Consider the following 17,237-nt stretch of genomic DNA (forward strand, 5'->3'; position numbering starts at 1 on the left):
TAATTCAATTCAATGAACACTGATATAATACTCACTATGTGCCAGTAACTCTACTGGGATTTGAGGGCTAGTATTTTGGCATTGCTGGGGAAATAGGTTACATATTCATTGGCAGTAAATGTTTAACTGGTATGATGAACCAAGGTAAGTTCCTTTAGCAGAGGTTAAAAAAGTCAGTTGTGGCTGGGCACGGTGGCTCACGCCTGTATTCCCAGCACTTTGGGAGGCCGAGGCGGGTGGATCACAAGGTCAAGAGATCGAGACCATCCTGGTCAACATGGTGAAACCCCGTCTCTACTAAAAATACGAAAAATTAGCTGGGCACGGTGGTGCGTGCCTGTAATCCCAGCTACTCAGGAGGCTGAGGCAGGAGAATTGCCTGAACCCAGGAGGCGGAGGTTGCAGTGAGCCGAGATCGCGCCATTGCACTCCAGCCTGCGTAACAAGAGCAAAACTCCATCTCAAAAAAAAAAAAAAAAAAAAAGTCAGTTGTAGGACCAGAACTGTTTACATGATATCACTTTATAATCTCATCTTCAACAAAGAACTTGAATTGTCTGTCCTTAACTACCAAAAAAAAAAGAAAAAAACCTTTAAGAACTTTGAGCATAATGGTATCAAAGCCTTTAGAGCAGGCAGATAGATGATTATTTGCATCTTATTTTGTGACTTCTGCAAAGTTGTACTAAAAGACATTTCTTTCATGTTCTCTAAGTTTCTAATGAAAAAAAAATCAATGTAATAAATGTATTTTATAATAAACCATTAAGAAAATTGTGTCTTTGAAGATAAACTTGACTTCTTCCTTTTTAAAAACAGTAATATATAAGCTGTATTTTTCTTTTCCTTTTTTATGTAGTTGCCAAGAAGTTCATTGCTAAATTTAATGTTTCATTCTTCCTTTTTCTCGTGTGATTCATCACTGACATATTTACTTTCTTTGTCTTCTAATTGTTTTTTTTTTATCTTTTATTGTTGTTCTTTTAATTTCATTGCGGGAGGGGGCTATATGGTAAATTACTTCAAGTCATGTTTTGAAGGCAGGTAAGGAATAAATCCTGAAGAAGGCATCTGAGAAGTGTCTACTTTGTATTAAAGAATGGTTTTGCCCAGAATCCTCCCCATTCATACATCTTGGCTTTGAACAAGTGCTCTATCACAATGTAAAATAAAAGATGAAGTTCAAATATTATCTTCTGAGAGTTTCATAAAAGTGCTCAGTGTTTATACCATTATGTCTTCAAATTGAAAAAAGTAACTATATAGCTAAAAATATATTTGCAGATTTCTCTGGGATTCACATCCTGTAACTTACAATGTTTACGTGTTCTCTCATCTGAACATCTTTGGTAAAGCAAACTATGACACTCATTCCAGCTAAAAGTCCTTTGTACTTAACACTCTAAATTTTAGAAGAATAGAGATACAAATCCAGATGAAGCATAAAAAATTGTGAATAAAAGAAGAAATGATTAATTTTACATTTGTAAATAGTCGCTCCATTTGCGATACTATTTTAAACTATATCATTTACCTTGGCTACAGGCATATTTTAATGAATTAAAACTGATACCACACGTTCAAATAGTGTTGCTTAACAAGACGTTGAAATAGTGCATGGTTTTTTGTGTGCTCTATTCTAAAAAATATGTTACATTACAATAATATCAAATACTACTTGGATATAGATGTGTTGATTCATAATCATGGGTGCTTTATAAATTTTAGGTACATTATAAAATAAATAGGCTTTAAACCCTGATGACCAGAATAATTGCTTTTTTAATATTTTAAACAATATTTTAATGTTTCTAAATAGTTTGAACGAGCCCTTGAGATTCTTTTAGTAATAAAGTTGGGTTTTTGGTTGGTTGGTTTGAGGCAGAGTCTCATTCTGTCATTCAAGCCGGAGCACACAGTCATGGTTCACTCCAGCCTCAAATTCCTGGGCTCAAGCCATCTTCTTGCTCAACCTCTAGAGTAGCTGGGACTACAGGCATGTGGCACCACATACAGCTAATTTTTAAATTTTTTGTAGTGATAGGGTCTCACTACATTGCTCAGGCTAGTCTCAAACTCCTGCTCTCAAGAGATCCTCCTGTCTCTTCCTCCCAAAGTGTCAAGATTACAGATGCAAGCTATTGCGCCTGGCCAATGTTACTATTTTGATGACATCTATTATTTTTATTTACTTTGGAGGAAAATATTAGTAAGTTGGAAACCTACTGTGTGGTTAATGGCTTTAAATGCATTAGTTTTATTGCTTTCAACACTTCAAGGTAATTATTGTTTTTCTCCATCTCCTAGAGAAGGAAACAGAGGGTCAGAGAGTTCAAGCTTTTGGCCCCATTTTGAACAGTTTACTGATATATAAACCATGGTGGGTCTGAGGCAAAATCCCATTCTCTTTCTGACCATCCCTTGGGTAACTCCATGTGTGTGGTCCTTCACATGACGTACTGTGTTGCTGCATCATGACAAACACACACGTCAGAATTGGTAGGATTCTGGGTGCCAGGGACTCTTACATTCATCTCCAAACATGCTTCTGTTGCAGATGTAACCCTATGGAGTACTCATCAAACACATCTGAGCTTCTGTCTCCATTTTACCTCTAAGGAGCAACATGACCTTGAGTAACCCACTATGGTTATTTTACCTGTAAAATTTCGAGATTATATGTGATAATCTCCAAGTTTGCTTTCTGCATAAATTCTATAATTCCGAGAACCCAGCAAAGGAGAAAGAGTGGAAGAATGATTAATGGGATAAGAGAGTAACAAACTAGACTATTTATAAGGCAGTTGGAGGAGCAACACATCAATGGAAATCTCACTGTATTTTTTTCTCAAGGCAGTGCCATGGTGGCCTTAATTAAATGTTTCCAAATGTATGTTTCTACTTAGACCTTTTCTCTGAACTCCAGTAAATTCAACTTCGTATACAGTATTTCAACTTGGATATCTCAAAGAAGTCTCAAACTGAACATGTCCAAAATAAGATTCATTGTCCTATCCTCAGCCCCTTCCTTGTTTTCTGCCTCAGTAAAAATTGCACGCCAGAAAGGCCAGAGTCACCTTGACTCTTCTCATCCTCCTCTTCTCATATCTGCTCCATCCACAAGTGCTGTCAGCTTAGCTTGGACCATCTACCCTTGTATTTCTCTACTGCAAAGTAGGATCTCCACTCACCTGAACTGTCTCTTCAGTTCCCAGCTAGTCTCCACATTCACTCCACACCTCATCCTGTCTTACTCCAGAGGACAGCCACATTACTATTTCCAAACTGCAAATATGTCCAATTAAAATTCATCTTCTATTTTAGGATTAAGACCAAAATTCCAAACAAGATTCCTATAGAAGAAAAAAACTTTTCCTGTTCTCGCTTATGGTCTGTGTGTGGTTCTTACTAATTAAGACAACAAAAGACAGATTAGCCAGAGAAACACAGAACATTTTCAGAGGAATATGCTCAAGATATTATTTTAGCATTAGGGTGGAAGTTTAGTTATTATATTTATTATTCAAAACAGAGGATTAATTTAGGAGGAGGACCTTAAGATTTTTAGGAAAATTACATCAATCAAGGGGTAGCTGTTGGGACGTTCATGGTTAAAATATGATTTCTGGGCTCTGACTGGGTTGCATTTTAGTCTCTTGTTTTTGGGGTTTGGCAAGGGTACATACATACATATATATTTATTTACCTATGTCCTGCTTTTAGGCAGAAAAGGGAAAGGTGGAAGTCCTTCATGCATTTTCTGTTTCTCAATTGCCTTTACTTCAGAATAATCAATATGCCAAAATGGTATGCTTTTTTGGTGGCATGTTCTGATCCCCTTCATCCTTAAGCAGCATCATGGTTCAGTCCCTCCCTGCCTCTCGACCTCATCTGGTATCACTTTCTCCCTTGCTCTCTTGATTCTAGCTATAGAGGTTACTTTTCCACGCCCACTCTGCTCGTGGAGACTTTTCACTGCTCTGCTTTTTCCTCTGTCTTAACAGCTTGCCTTCCTTTTCCCCATGCCAAGTCAAGACCCACTCACCTTAGGTCTAAGCCAGTTTCCTTCCATATATGTATATATTATTTTAGCGTGTGTGTGTGTGTGTGTGTGTGTGTATATATATATATATATATATATATATATATATATATATTTTTTTTTTTTTTTTTTTTTTTGAGATGGAGTCTCGCTTCGTAGCCCAGGCTCGAGTACAGTCGTGTGATCTCAGCTCACTGCAACTTCTGCCTCCCAGGTTCAAGTGTTTCTCCTGCCTCAGCCTCCTGAGTAGCTGGGATTACAGGCGTGCACCACCACACCCAGCTAATTTTTGTATTTTTAGTACAGATGAGGTTTTGCCACATTGTCCGGGCTGATCTTGAACTCCTGACTTCAAGTGATCTGCCCGCCTCAGCCTCCCAAAGTGCTGGGATTGTAGGTGTGAGCCGCCGCACCCAGCCTCATATGGTTTGACAAAACCACACTCCTTTCTTTCAGAGTATTTTCCTCCATTTTTATGACGATAAACTCATGAACACTAAGTAGTATTTGATCAATCGCCTTCCAGATGATGTGTAAACTACAGGAAGCTTCCATGTGCCCACTCTGCGAACCCCAGCACCATAAGGAACATCTGACATTGGAGGTGTTCATCGAATATTTGTTAGATGGGTGAATCATAATTATGCTTTTTAGAAGGAATATTTGCATTCATATCGTCACTTTTGTGATTGCATGGCTTTATCAACAAATGCAAGTTATTTGAATTTTTAAAATGACCTTTTGTTAATTTTTTTGCCCTTTAAATATTGTTCAGGTGAATAAAGGAACTTCTCTGAAATTATTTTATTCACAGTATAAATCACAGGAGTAGGAACCTAGGCATTACTCCCTTGGTTTCTCTGAAGTGGGTATCTGAAGTCAGCTGTACCTCAGGATCTGTAGAATTCGATTTGTTACAAATAAATTAAACATGTCTCAGGAGCCTACTGTGTGTGAGCATTTTGTCAGGCCTAGTGATACAGAGAATGAAGGCATGCTGTCTGTCCTCGAGAGGATCACAGTCTAGGGAGGAGAGAGGCAAATCAATAAAGTGAGATGATAATTTCTACGATAGAGGTAAACCCAGAGGGCTGCAGGAATGTGTGGAATCTCACTCAGGCTCCTGAGGCCAGAGGCTTTTCTTGCTGTTGGTGACATCAGAGCTCCCTTATAAAGCATGAGTCAGACTTAGCCAGATAAAAGAAGAGCACTTTTGCAAGAGCTCGAAGGTGTGGAAGGGTCTGGTGAGCTTCGGGAGCTCCAGACAGTGAAGAGTGACCTTTGCGCAGGCTGAGGTGTTTGGAGGGTGCAGAGACATGACTCCAGAGAGGAAGGCAGAAGACGATAGTCAGGATCTGGAGGAGTTCAAATTTCACCCAAAAAGAATAAAGAAAGAGCCATTGACAAATTTTGAGCAGAGAAATGGCATTCTTTGATCTCAAACAGATCCCTCTGGGGGAAAAATATGTCAAGCATAAACATGAGGTTGTAGAGAAGGGTGACAAGGCTGGGGGCTGTGACTGTAGTCCAGAGCAGAGACGATGAAGGCTTGAGCCAAGGCAGGTCAGTGAGATTTAAGAAAAAAGAGGATGCCTGGGAGACATTCAGGACTTAGGAAGCACTTCAGTACTAATTCAGTGGGAGGATTAGAGGTGGTGGTGCAGGGAGGTCAGAGGGCAGGTGAGTAAAAAGAGAAGGCACTACCAACAATGACACCTATATGCATGACTTTGACAATGAATCACCACTATCCCTTTCACATTGGGAAACACAAGAGATTCTCTCTTCCTCTATTTCTTCCTGGGGGAATGATGAAGGCCTGATAAGTTTTTGATATATTCAGTTTCAGGCAGCATACATAGAACAACCAAATGAGGGGTCCTGGAAACTGTTGGATATGAAGGTCTGAAACTTATGGGGGTTTATTCACACACATATTTGAAACGAATGAATACAGGAGATTCCTTGTGGAGTTTTGTACGGAACGAGAAAATCAAGTCGCTAGAGATGATGGGCCTCTGTGAAACAGAAACACCGAGGGGAGCACAGAGCCCACAGTTTCTGTGTGCTTGCTGTTAGCTCCTGGCTAGCAGGCTCTTTTGGCTTAGTTCTCTTGGAGCAGCAAGGGAAGCAGGCTCAAGGGAAGAAATTCTGGGGAACTGTGAAGACCTCTTGTAAGTAATCAGGAATCCCGTTGTGCTGTGTCTTGAGACCTGGCACTCAGTGAATAGGACTCCAGTGCTTTTGAGTCTTAACGAAGAGAACCAGTGAGCACATGAAGTCCAAACCTTCCATCAGCCTGCCTCATTCGAAGTGGACCATGACTGGTGCATTAAAAAGTGTGAGGGAGGCCGGGTGTGGTGGCTCACGCCTGTAATCCCAGCAGTTTGGGAGGCTGAGGCGGGTGCATCACCTGAGGTGAGGAGTTCAAGACCAACCTGGCCAACATGGTGAAACCCCATCTCTACTAAAAAGTATAAAAAATTAGCTGGGTAGAGTGGTGCGTGCCTATAATCTCAGCTACTCAGAAGATTGAGGCAGGAGAATTGCTTGAACCTGGGAGGCAGAGGTTGCAGTGAGCCAAGATTGCCCTACTGCACTTCAGGCGGGGTGACAGAGGGACTCTATCTCAAAAAAAAAAAAAAAAAAAAAAAAAATATGAGGGAGAAACTGTCCCTGTGTTCATGATGTACAAGCTTAAAACCAATGTTTGGTTAAACCTCAGATAAAAGCTCTGGAAATACCCAACACCACTGCCCGCAACCTATCCATATTAACCTAGCTAAAAATGAAACAGACTTGCCAGCAGGATGCTACAAAATGTCCTCATGGTTTGGATAATCATTAATTCAACTATTGTAGCATGGAGAAAAATGAGGCTTTCTCTGTTGGATGAGTTCTGTTCTCCTGCATGGATTCATTGGAAAGTTACTATGCTTCCAGTGTAAGCCACAGCAGAAAAGAAACCAGAATTCCCTTCTCAATTCCTTGTAATGGTGTAGGTTTTCATTAAACTTGAATTTGACCTGCTTGTAAAGCAGCCCACTGTGATTATAAAAGTGTGTAGGACTGCCTGTTGGCAGCAATCAAATAAAAAGGCCCCTATTAAATCGGGTCATTGAATGTGTTTGAAGATGGAACTTCCTGAACTAATTGGCAGGAGCCAAAAAGGCAGGTGTTCACTCCAGATCATCAAGCACTGTTAACAGGGAAGAAGATGGTCGGAAATTAATAGGGAGTTCTAGTCAGCCAGTCCTGTGTTTCATCTGTTTCTGTCTTGTATCTTTCATTAGTTTAAGAAGGTTCTTCATCATAAAAATGTTGTTAATTAAGGCATGGAGGCTCTTTTCTCCTCTTCTGTTGAAACTTGACTTCTATTCTTCAACTGATTTGGTTGCTTTTAAGATGCTGTCTTAACAAGGGATTATCACCAACTGGCAAGAGCAAAATTTGCAGTGAGAAGAGTTGTCTAATGGTACAAATGTCATATGAGCGTGACCGACCTTAAGTCTTAGGGTTCATAAGTGTCTAATTCTCTAGAGCTCATTCTTGTTATTTTTTCCACACTGTTCTATTCCTCTTAGCAAGTTTGATAACAAGGGAACCCTTAATTAGTGACATGATGACTTCAATTGCATAGACATAGGAACCTTTATATTTAATATCATTAGACATGGAAGAATTATTCATATTTTATTATTTTGGTCCTCTAGCAGTAAATAGTTCCTGTGATGACTTGTTTTCAGCCATGTATGAAAACTGAGCAATATATGAGCTTTAAAATCAAGTTGACCTTAAAGGTAACAATTTGAATAGATCCTGCCTGTTACCCCTTATTCCTCTAAGGGTTGTATGAATATGTCTCGGTGTCATGGAAGGGTGATTATTTAGCATAGGCTTAAACTTGTCATATGGACAGTCATACAGGTAAGAAGGAGCAAGCTTGGTAAAATGGACTGGGCCAATGCAAATTTTACTAAGGGTGTAGTCTGCATTTAATTGTTTTTGAGAACAACTTCTAAGGAACCTTATATGACTTAACCTGCTTATATTTGTAGTCAGTTGGAAGAAGATAAGACTAAGTAGGGTAGAATATTTTTCTGTGGAGCCTTTAAGACTGCCTAGGTAGTTCTAAGATGTTTCTAAGACTCTAATAAGAGACTCCTTCCTGAAACATACAACTAATTGTGAGATTTTTTTTCATTTATTATAGGAATCACTAAGATGGGTTCTACAGAAATTTAGACAGAAATAGATTCCTTTTGAAAACACTTATAAAACATTGTATCAGAAATTATGATTCTAATATTTTTTCTTTTATAACATTCCAAAGAAAATTCAAGATACAAACAGATAATGTGTAAATAAATAAGAAAGAAAAAGTATACTAAAAGTATTGGCAATTCCTAAACTTTAATTAGGAAAAAAGGTAATTCTTGCAGAAAACAGGAACTGTTAACTAGCTCTGCAAGAGACATGACCATTTGCAAAAAACTAGTTTTTTCTTTTCCATCTTCTTGACACATCCTCTCTGATGGAACTGAGTGACTAAGCAACTTGCACATAATACTCCATAGCCAGTCAAACTGAGGAACAGGAGGAGAAAGTGAGATGCTGCATAGTCAAATAGACACTTCAGTTAACTTTGTTACAAAAGATTCTACATTCCCTATTGGTTGTTACTCTTTTCTTACTGTAAAATAGCACCTTGAAGTAGTTAGAAATAGTCAAGAATGTTAATCTCAGCCACTTGAGCTCTGACATACTACTTTTTCTTTTTGTCTTGTTTTGTTTCATTTCGTTTTGTATTTTTGAGACAGAGTCTCACTCTGTCACCCAGGCTGGAGTGCAGTGGCACAATCTTGTCTTACTGCAACCTCCCTCCTCCTGGGTTCAAGCAATCCTTATGCCTCAGCCTCCCAAGTAGCTGTGATTACAAGCATGCACCACCACACCTGGCAATTTTTGTATTTTTGGTAGAGACAGGGTTTCATCATGTTGTTCAGGCTTGTCTTCAACTCCTGACTTCAAGTGATCTGCGTACCTTGACCTCCCAAAGTGTTGGGATTGTAGGCATGAGCCACTGCACCCAGCCTAACATAATTCTTTTTCTAATAGCTAAATCCTACTGGGGAATGACAAAGTTCTCATTGAATTTGCAGAGAAATAATTTATTTTATGTCATAATTGTACATATTTTGGCAGTACATGTTACATACTGATACATATATATATATATAGTGTATAATGATCAAATCAGGGCAATTACAACATCCATCTCTTCAAACATTTATCTTTTCTTTGTGTCAGAAACATTACAGTTCTTGTCTTTTAACTATTTTGAAATATGCGACAATTATTAACAATAATTTCAGTAACACACTATTGAATACTAGAACGTATTCCTTCTATCTAACTGTACTTCTGTGCCCATTAACCAACTTCACTTCATCCCCCCTACCCTTCCCAGACTCTGGTAAGCATCATACTAATTAGAGAAATGGTTTGTTTTAAAATGTGGTTGGATCCATGTGATACGACCAAGATGAAAAGCAACCTCTGACTTATTTTCACCAGAACGTTCAAAGGAACATTACAAGATTGCAAATACCTAAATGCTTTCATTTTACCTTTAGCTTTTTTTTTGTAGCCATGTATCCAATTCCCAGGGACTGTTTTCTCTTCCTAGATAGCTGTCAATTGTGTGCTGCTTCTGTATAGCGCTTTTTGAACAAGTAAGTTTGCTGTTTTGTATTTGGAGTGAATATTACTGGGACTGGAGGGGATTTTAGACTGGGAAATTGAAACCTTAGACCTTCACAGCTTTCATTGACCTATTGTGTGAATTACAATAATGACCTTGACATAGTTCTGTGCAAGTTACTCAGGTGTATAGACTTATTCCCAAACTTAGCTGGATCCTTTGTCATACAAATAACTCTATTCCATAAAGGGAAAATTCTTTCCAAATACGTAAATGTGTCTATCAAAGTCTACGAAGAAGACTTCTCTCTGACTCCCAGCTGTGCTGATTTACTGGAAGGTTCTAGTACGTCATCCTTTACCTAGAACACCACACCTTCTCCCTGTGATGGCCTTGGTGAAGGGAGATTCTTCTCAATACAACCAAATCATTTTATTGCTGTGTGGCCAAAAGCTGTAAATAAGTCTTTGGCGATGGGTTATTTTACTTAAGATTGTAAACTCTACTCAACAGTAAATCATCAATGATGGACCAAAATGCACATTTTTCAGTGACAAATATCACAGTACCTGCAGAACACTATCTGCCTATCCTTAAGGACTCTGGAAATTACCCCAAGAACCATAGGAATGAACTTCCTATTCTTATTCCTATATGGGACTCCCACATGATCCTTTCAGGGTATAAGCACAGAGCCAGGAGTCTATGAAGAAATATTGAACTTCACTAAGATCATAACTTTGTTTCTTGACTTTGAGGAAAGGGAAAATCGATGTACTTTAGTGTTTTCCCAAACCGCTAATACATTTGTACCCCAAATAGAACTCTCCATGGCAGTGTGTGGGACGGCATTATTTTGGCATGGCTAAGGAGCAACATAAAAGGCAGTAAACATAGTGCACGCATAAACAAACAACTTTCCGGAAGTCTGGGGAATCCCAGCTGGTGTTGAATTTTATCTAAGTTAGCATTTGAATATTATCTTTATAGGCATCTGGAATTTGAAACTTGCAGATTATGTCAGACTGTACTAAAAAGTGGAGATCTAAGCCAAGAAAGAAAAAAAGATGAGAACATTGAGATATGTGAGGAACGGAAAGTTATTGAGAGAGATCCAATTGAACCACATAGAAAATAATACATTTATGAAAAACAATGCAAAGGTGACTTTTGGAGGGCAGGTTCAGCACTAACAGTTAAGGCCCATTAAAGGGACCTGAGGGTCACAGATAGGCTAGTCCCTAAAGTCACTGCTCCAATGTGCTTCTTTGATCAATAAGACCATGCAAGGTCTTGAGTGAGGTGGGAGGATACTGGACAGAAACAGAAAACAATCCTCCCCATATTCAAAACTGCATGAATATGGGCTCCTCAGACCATAAATTAAATTAGGATTATTTTGTGTTATTTTTAAATCCAATCTCAAGGCAGACTTTGCAGAGCTTGAGAAGGTTCCATAAGAAGGTATTCCTGGAAAAGGCAGCTTTCAGACATAAAAGAGATGTTAGTAATTTACTTAGCATAGATAATTAAAAGGTAGAACTTGTTATCAGTCATGTGTTAGAAATACACATGGTTCAAAAAAAGTTAAGTGATTCTGGACAATGCATACCTAAGAGATGAACAAGAAAAAATGGTATATTTGGACTTTATCCTCATTTTTTGATGGAGTTGTCACTAGACAATTCAGTATTTCTAACTGGTTTATGAAGCACATAGAAGGTGAGCAATAACTGAAAGGATTATTATCGTTTTTACCATTATTATTATTATTATTATTATTATTTTTTAGGTGGAGTCTCACTCTGTCTCCAGGCTGGAGTGCAGTACACAATCTTGGCTCACTGCAACCTCTGCCTCCTGGGTTCAAGCTATTCTCCTGCTGCAGCCTTTCGAGTAGCTGGGATTACAAGCACGTGCCACAATTTTTTGTATGTTTAGTAGAGACGGATTTCACGCTATTGGCCAGGATGGTCTCGATCTCCTGACCTCGTGATCCAGCCACATTGGTCTCCCAAAGTGCTGGGATTACAGGCATGAGCCACCGCGCCCAGCCTATTATATTTTTACCATTATTATTAATGACTTTCTTACCACCTCCAGAGGCTTGGATTAGGCCCAGATTTAGATATTTTCTTACCTACTAGGTAGTTAATCTGTTGCAAGGACAAAAAATTTCTTACATTAGATGTAAGATAGAATCTGACACAGGTTTTCTTATCAGATAGTCAAAAGGTATTTTTTGAATTCTTAGCTATCACTTTCATTAAATAATAATTATTTTCTACATTCTCAAGGTGCCTTATAACCTCTTATACTCTTTAATGTGTCTTTTGTTTTATTCTTCACAACTAATGACTATACATATCAAATTGAAATCTTCTAGAAAGACGAAAGCCTTGCTCATTGGTCTTTTCACGCCTTATCCTTTAAATTTAAGATCATCATCTTTTGATATTAATTTCTATCTTATATCCATTTTGACTTTCTTAGCTATGTTTTTCTATGATGGTGATATCAATACTCAGAGGATACCATCTGGACTGTTACTGAAAAAATAAAATTGTCAGAGTCAGAGGCGTTCCTGCAGATCTGTTTCGGGAGATTTAACTGAGGCACACAGGCTAAATTTTCATTTTGTAGTCATCTTCTCTCTGGAAACTGTTTCCCACAAATATTGGCTATTCTTTAAAGCAACAGACCTCAGAAGTTTAATTCTGTTCATTGGTGAGTTATTTTTTTTAAATCCTAGAGATTATAGGTTGCTAAAAATAAAAAAAATTTTTTTAAGCCTATCGGGTGAGAGTGGGAGTGGCTTGCTTTCTTTGAATTAATGCATTAGCTTTCTTTTGAGAGAGTTTGAAATCAACCCCAGAGATAGACATTTAGTGAGGATGACACTAACACCTTCCTTATCCTCAAGAATAAATAAAACTTGATGACTGAATTGCTAGTCAGGATGCGTTTTTATGAAATACTGAATTATCTCACAGCACAGTCAAGGTGCATGCGGAATATACTATTTTGCACTGCCTTTCTATTCTGATGACATCATTTGGTTTTCTCCTCATGCCTCTTTTTCTTTGAACACCAGTAGAAGGGCTCCAAAGTTTTACCTCCTGATAAATCCGGGAGGGAGAACTGTCCCTGTCCTTAGCCTTGCCGTCATCATAATCCCCATCCCCAAGCTAGCTTGCATTAATCATTCCTTTTCTTGCATTTTCCTAGCACTCTGTTCTTCATGGAATTTATCTTACCTGACATTTTTTTCTCGATGGACATAGGATATGATTCTTAATAGCGGCTTTAAGCACCTGGGTACAAGAGTCATCTCTCATTTCAATTCGCATCCTCTGTAGTACTCAGTATTTGGCACACAGGAGACATTCAGCAAATGTTAATGACTTCTCACAGGACAGCTGATGTCCACAGCACTCAGGTGCATCCACAACAGAATTCACTTTCCGATTCGTGGGCTGGAGAAAGAGCACTCAGTCTAATTATTTGCTCTGTTGGCATCCGGTGCCGTACGTTGCTTTTATCTCAGCAGGGAACACTAGAAAGATGGCAACTCGGCTTTGCTGTCTGTTACTAGCTTAGAAGCATTTCAGGATGAAGAGCCAGGAAATTAAATCCAAGTTTCAAGTTCCTCCAGAGCTCCCCAAACACTCTCAATTTAAATTTTATTATTTGGTTTACAGTTAATTTTTAGAAGATTGGATCTTCTCATTCGAATGTAAGTATTCCTCTGTCTGAATAGTGGAAAGAGTACATACTGTGGTAAATGGCCTGGATTTTCGTGCCATTTCTCATGTTGCAAATGAGAACATTATATTTTAAACAGCAGCCCTGACTCTGATGCATATATGATTGTGAATGTGTTTTGGTCATGACTGCTGTCAGAAATTACCAGCATTTATTGAGTGTTTATGCTGTACCAGCATTTAGTAAGTATTCTCCTTGAATGTATGAATTTATATATATATAATCTTCTAAGTAAAGAGAAGTTAAATAACTTGTCCCAAGTGCTACTGTTAGTAATAGCGCTGATATTTGAATCTAGGTTTATCTAATATATTTGGAACAAGGAAGAATAAAGAATACAGATTGCCTGCGCACGTATTCCCTGAATCTAAACAGCAGCAAAAGTGCTACCAGAATAGGATATATATACGTATGTGTATGTATATATGCATATAATTTGTGTTTGTTTTTGTGGGTGTGCGTTGTGTGTGTATAGATATCTAGGACCATTGACCACATATTATGTAATGTATAATATTTAAATGCTATATACATATTTTATATAGACTATTTTCGTGGTCTGTGCTTGTATAGTATCAGTTTATGCCATACACACACACACACACACACACACACACACGCACACACACATACACACAGAGCAGAAGCACATATCACAGAAATATATGTTTTTATATGTATTGCATATTCATATTTCCATAGTCTGTGCTCCTCTGGTCTCCCTCCATGTAAATAAAATATATCATATATTCTTTCTATACTAGAATATTTTTATATGTGCCCATGTATGCATTCACAACAATTTGATTGCATAGAATCACAGGCGATGGAGACATATATTATATATAATTAATTACATTCATATATGATATACAATATTATATGTACATGGTATCTATATCTATTTCTCCAGTAAGTCAGTGGTATGTGTTTCTGGTTTTTTCCACCCTGTAATTCAGCATCATGTGATGTCATAACATCATCTGAGCTCTTTACTGTTTTTTGCTTCATTCTGCACTTTGGAAAATGGTCTTTACAGAGAAATCGGCCCAGTAAAAGACCTCTCAGGGGAGGGGTGACATGGATAGTGATTAAGAAGCTTTTTTTTCTTTCTTTCTTGGAGATTCAATTATTTTACAAGCAACAGTGTTTTTTACTTTACCCAGGGAGCAGGTGGCTTGCTTATTTAGCAGAGAGTAGCTGTCAGTGGAGGAGAGGCAAACAGCATACTGAGCTGTGCTGAAGGACAACAGTGTGAAAACGGGACAAAAACAGAGAACGATAGCTGGAGGGCTGAAGAAGCGTGAATCCTTGTGCCTTCCAGAGGCCCCGTCCCTGAGCCACGTATACTGGCTCATGATTCCTTTTTCCTCCTTTTCTATCCCTGAACAGCAGAAAGGGGAACAAAAGATCCAGGCCAGATTTTGACATGCCCAGAATTCCACAGCAGTATGTCCATCCCTTCTCTTCAAATACCATGATTTGAAGACTTATTATTGATCACACAGAACATATTTGTATCCAGTTAGCCAGTTTTGTGTCTTTCATTCATTCTTTATTCTTGGAGTCAGATTTCTGTGAACTCTTATCAATTTGCATGACTGCCCAGCTTGTTTGCAGGGAAACAGTTTTACTTTCTGTGTAAATTAAAATTTTGTTCTAGCTTCCTTTTGTCACGTTTTGTTATGGAGGAATATTTGGGCTAGTTATTTATTTTTAAATGTATTATCTTGAAACCTTTTCTTACAAAAATCCTGTGTAAAATTATTATTCTGAGGTAGTCCTACTTTTACCCTGTACAAAGCACTCAAGTGATGAAAAAGAATAGTTGGTATAAGAGGGTTTGTTTTGACTAGGGCAAGTCAGAAAAGGGAAGTTGTAAGGTTGGACTTTTAGTTTTTTTTTTTCTAGCTTGTCATCTGGAATTAATGTAGAACACGACCATCTTTTCTCAACTGAAGATCTGGGGAATTATTGACACAGTCAGGTTTTACCATGTGAACAAAAACGACCACTTTGAAAGCTACAGTCTTGCTCTTGAGGCACTGGAGTTCCCTCGATGAGTGAAACTTTTCCCACTGCTTATTGCAGAGGGCTTGATCCTCATATGAAAAAATCAAATAAGCAAAGAAATATCAGAATGTAAATAGAAGTCAGTTGACCATTGGGTGCACCGGTGATCAAAGACGAAATACACTTCCTTTAAACAGAAACTATACATTCAGTTTGTATATAAAGGAACTAAATTAAGTCCAAAGATCACTAGTGTGATTTTAGGTCCAATTCTTACTGATATGAGCAACAAATTCTCACCCCTTTTATTAATATCACTGGGAATCTAAACTTTGATATTGATTCAAACCAAACACTATGTGAGAATGCTGTATATCTAGCTTTAGATCATGTGTTTAGAGATTGCTCTGAGTGAGGTACCACGCCCGTAAGTATTTATCATAGCCATACTAAAATTCCAAATGTGAGAGCAGACTTTCAATTTGAACTAATTAGGGAGGAATGTAAGACAGTTTATCATTAAATGCAGAATCGTTGCTGTCTGTGGATTTCAAAGTGAAGGGAAGCCATGAGGAGGGCTGGGTTAGCCAGTGAAGGACTCATTCAGGAAGAGGCAGAGAGAGAGAGAGAGAGAGAGAGAGAGGAGGAGGTGGTAAATGAATAGCATCCTAGAAGGGACTCAATTAGAGAAACATAAAACCTGAATCAAATGGAATAAGCCACGTTGCATATGTCGTGTCAGGTACAGCTGACTCTCATGTTCCATGATCCCTCTGTGGGGTCCTCTAGGTGGGCTGCCCTGTGTTCAGTGCCATCTTAGGGAGGCCTGGAGTGTTAAGCCATTGCAAGTTGGAACCTGAAAGTTGCCAATTTCAAATGAATTTGGAGTAGTGTAGGGTGATGGATGTATCACTCCAAGAGTCAACATAGAAGATACATTCAAAAGGAGTTGTACTGATGGTTTGAAAACTTTGGAAAGCAAAGCTTGGTGTAAACTTGATGTAAAGCACCTGGTCACTTTCACTCCACAGACAGCAGCACCTTAAGGTGACGAGCCACCTTGGTAGCTCTTCCTAGTAGGACAATTGCAGAACCCAGACATCTTCATGAAATTATGGAAAGGTTTTACTGACCACTCTCTTTCACAACAAATTTCCTTTTAGAAAAATCATCTAGGGCAATCTTGTCCCACCCATGGCCCACAGGCCTCATGTGGCCCAGAATGACTTTGAATGTGGCCCAACACAAACTTGTAAACTTTCTTAAAACCTTATGAAACTTTTTTGTGTTACTTTTTTTTTAAGCTTATCAGCTGTGGTTAGTGTTAGTGTGATTTGTGGGTGGGCCAAGACAATTCTTCTTCCAATGTGGCTCAGAGAAGCCGAAATACTGGACACCCCTAATCCTGTATAGAGAAAATTCTGAGATGACTGAGTCCTGGATTGTGTGTAGAAGAGTCTCCTTTCTCTCTCTTTCTCCTCATCAAAAAGGGGGTTAGGGTTAAGGTTAACAAAAGGTTAATGATTCCCAAGTATAAAATATTCTCGTTTTCAAGTTTTTTGTTGCTTGACCTGTTTCTCCTTATCTGAGCCTTAAGCCTTAGAAAACCCAAAGGTGAGCTAAAAATAGAACTAACATTTTCTTTAAAAGTTTAAAGAATCTTCCACTTGTGGACGCGAGTGAGATTTTCTTTAATATTTGACTTTTCCCCCT

The 17,237-nt window shown here is 38.4% G+C and overlaps 1 protein-coding gene across 20 annotated transcripts in view; it reads left to right on the forward strand.

Annotated features, from left to right (window-relative positions):
- RGS7 (regulator of G protein signaling 7) overlaps positions 1 to 17,237 on the forward strand; it is a 548,216-nt gene that overhangs the window by 257,888 nt on the left and 273,091 nt on the right. For 2 of the 20 annotated variants that reach the window (XM_078357257.1, XM_078357260.1), the window contains exon 1: positions 12,381 to 12,473. The exons of the other annotated variants lie outside the window; for them this stretch is intronic. The gene's annotated coding sequence lies outside the window, so the exon portion shown is untranslated. Of the gene's footprint in view, positions 1 to 12,380; positions 12,474 to 17,237 lie in introns of those variants that run through there. 20 annotated transcript variants of the gene reach the window in all.

Source organism: Callithrix jacchus, chromosome 19 (assembly GCF_049354715.1).
Source record: "Callithrix jacchus isolate 240 chromosome 19, calJac240_pri, whole genome shotgun sequence".
Lineage (NCBI taxonomy): Eukaryota > Metazoa > Chordata > Mammalia > Primates > Cebidae > Callithrix > Callithrix jacchus.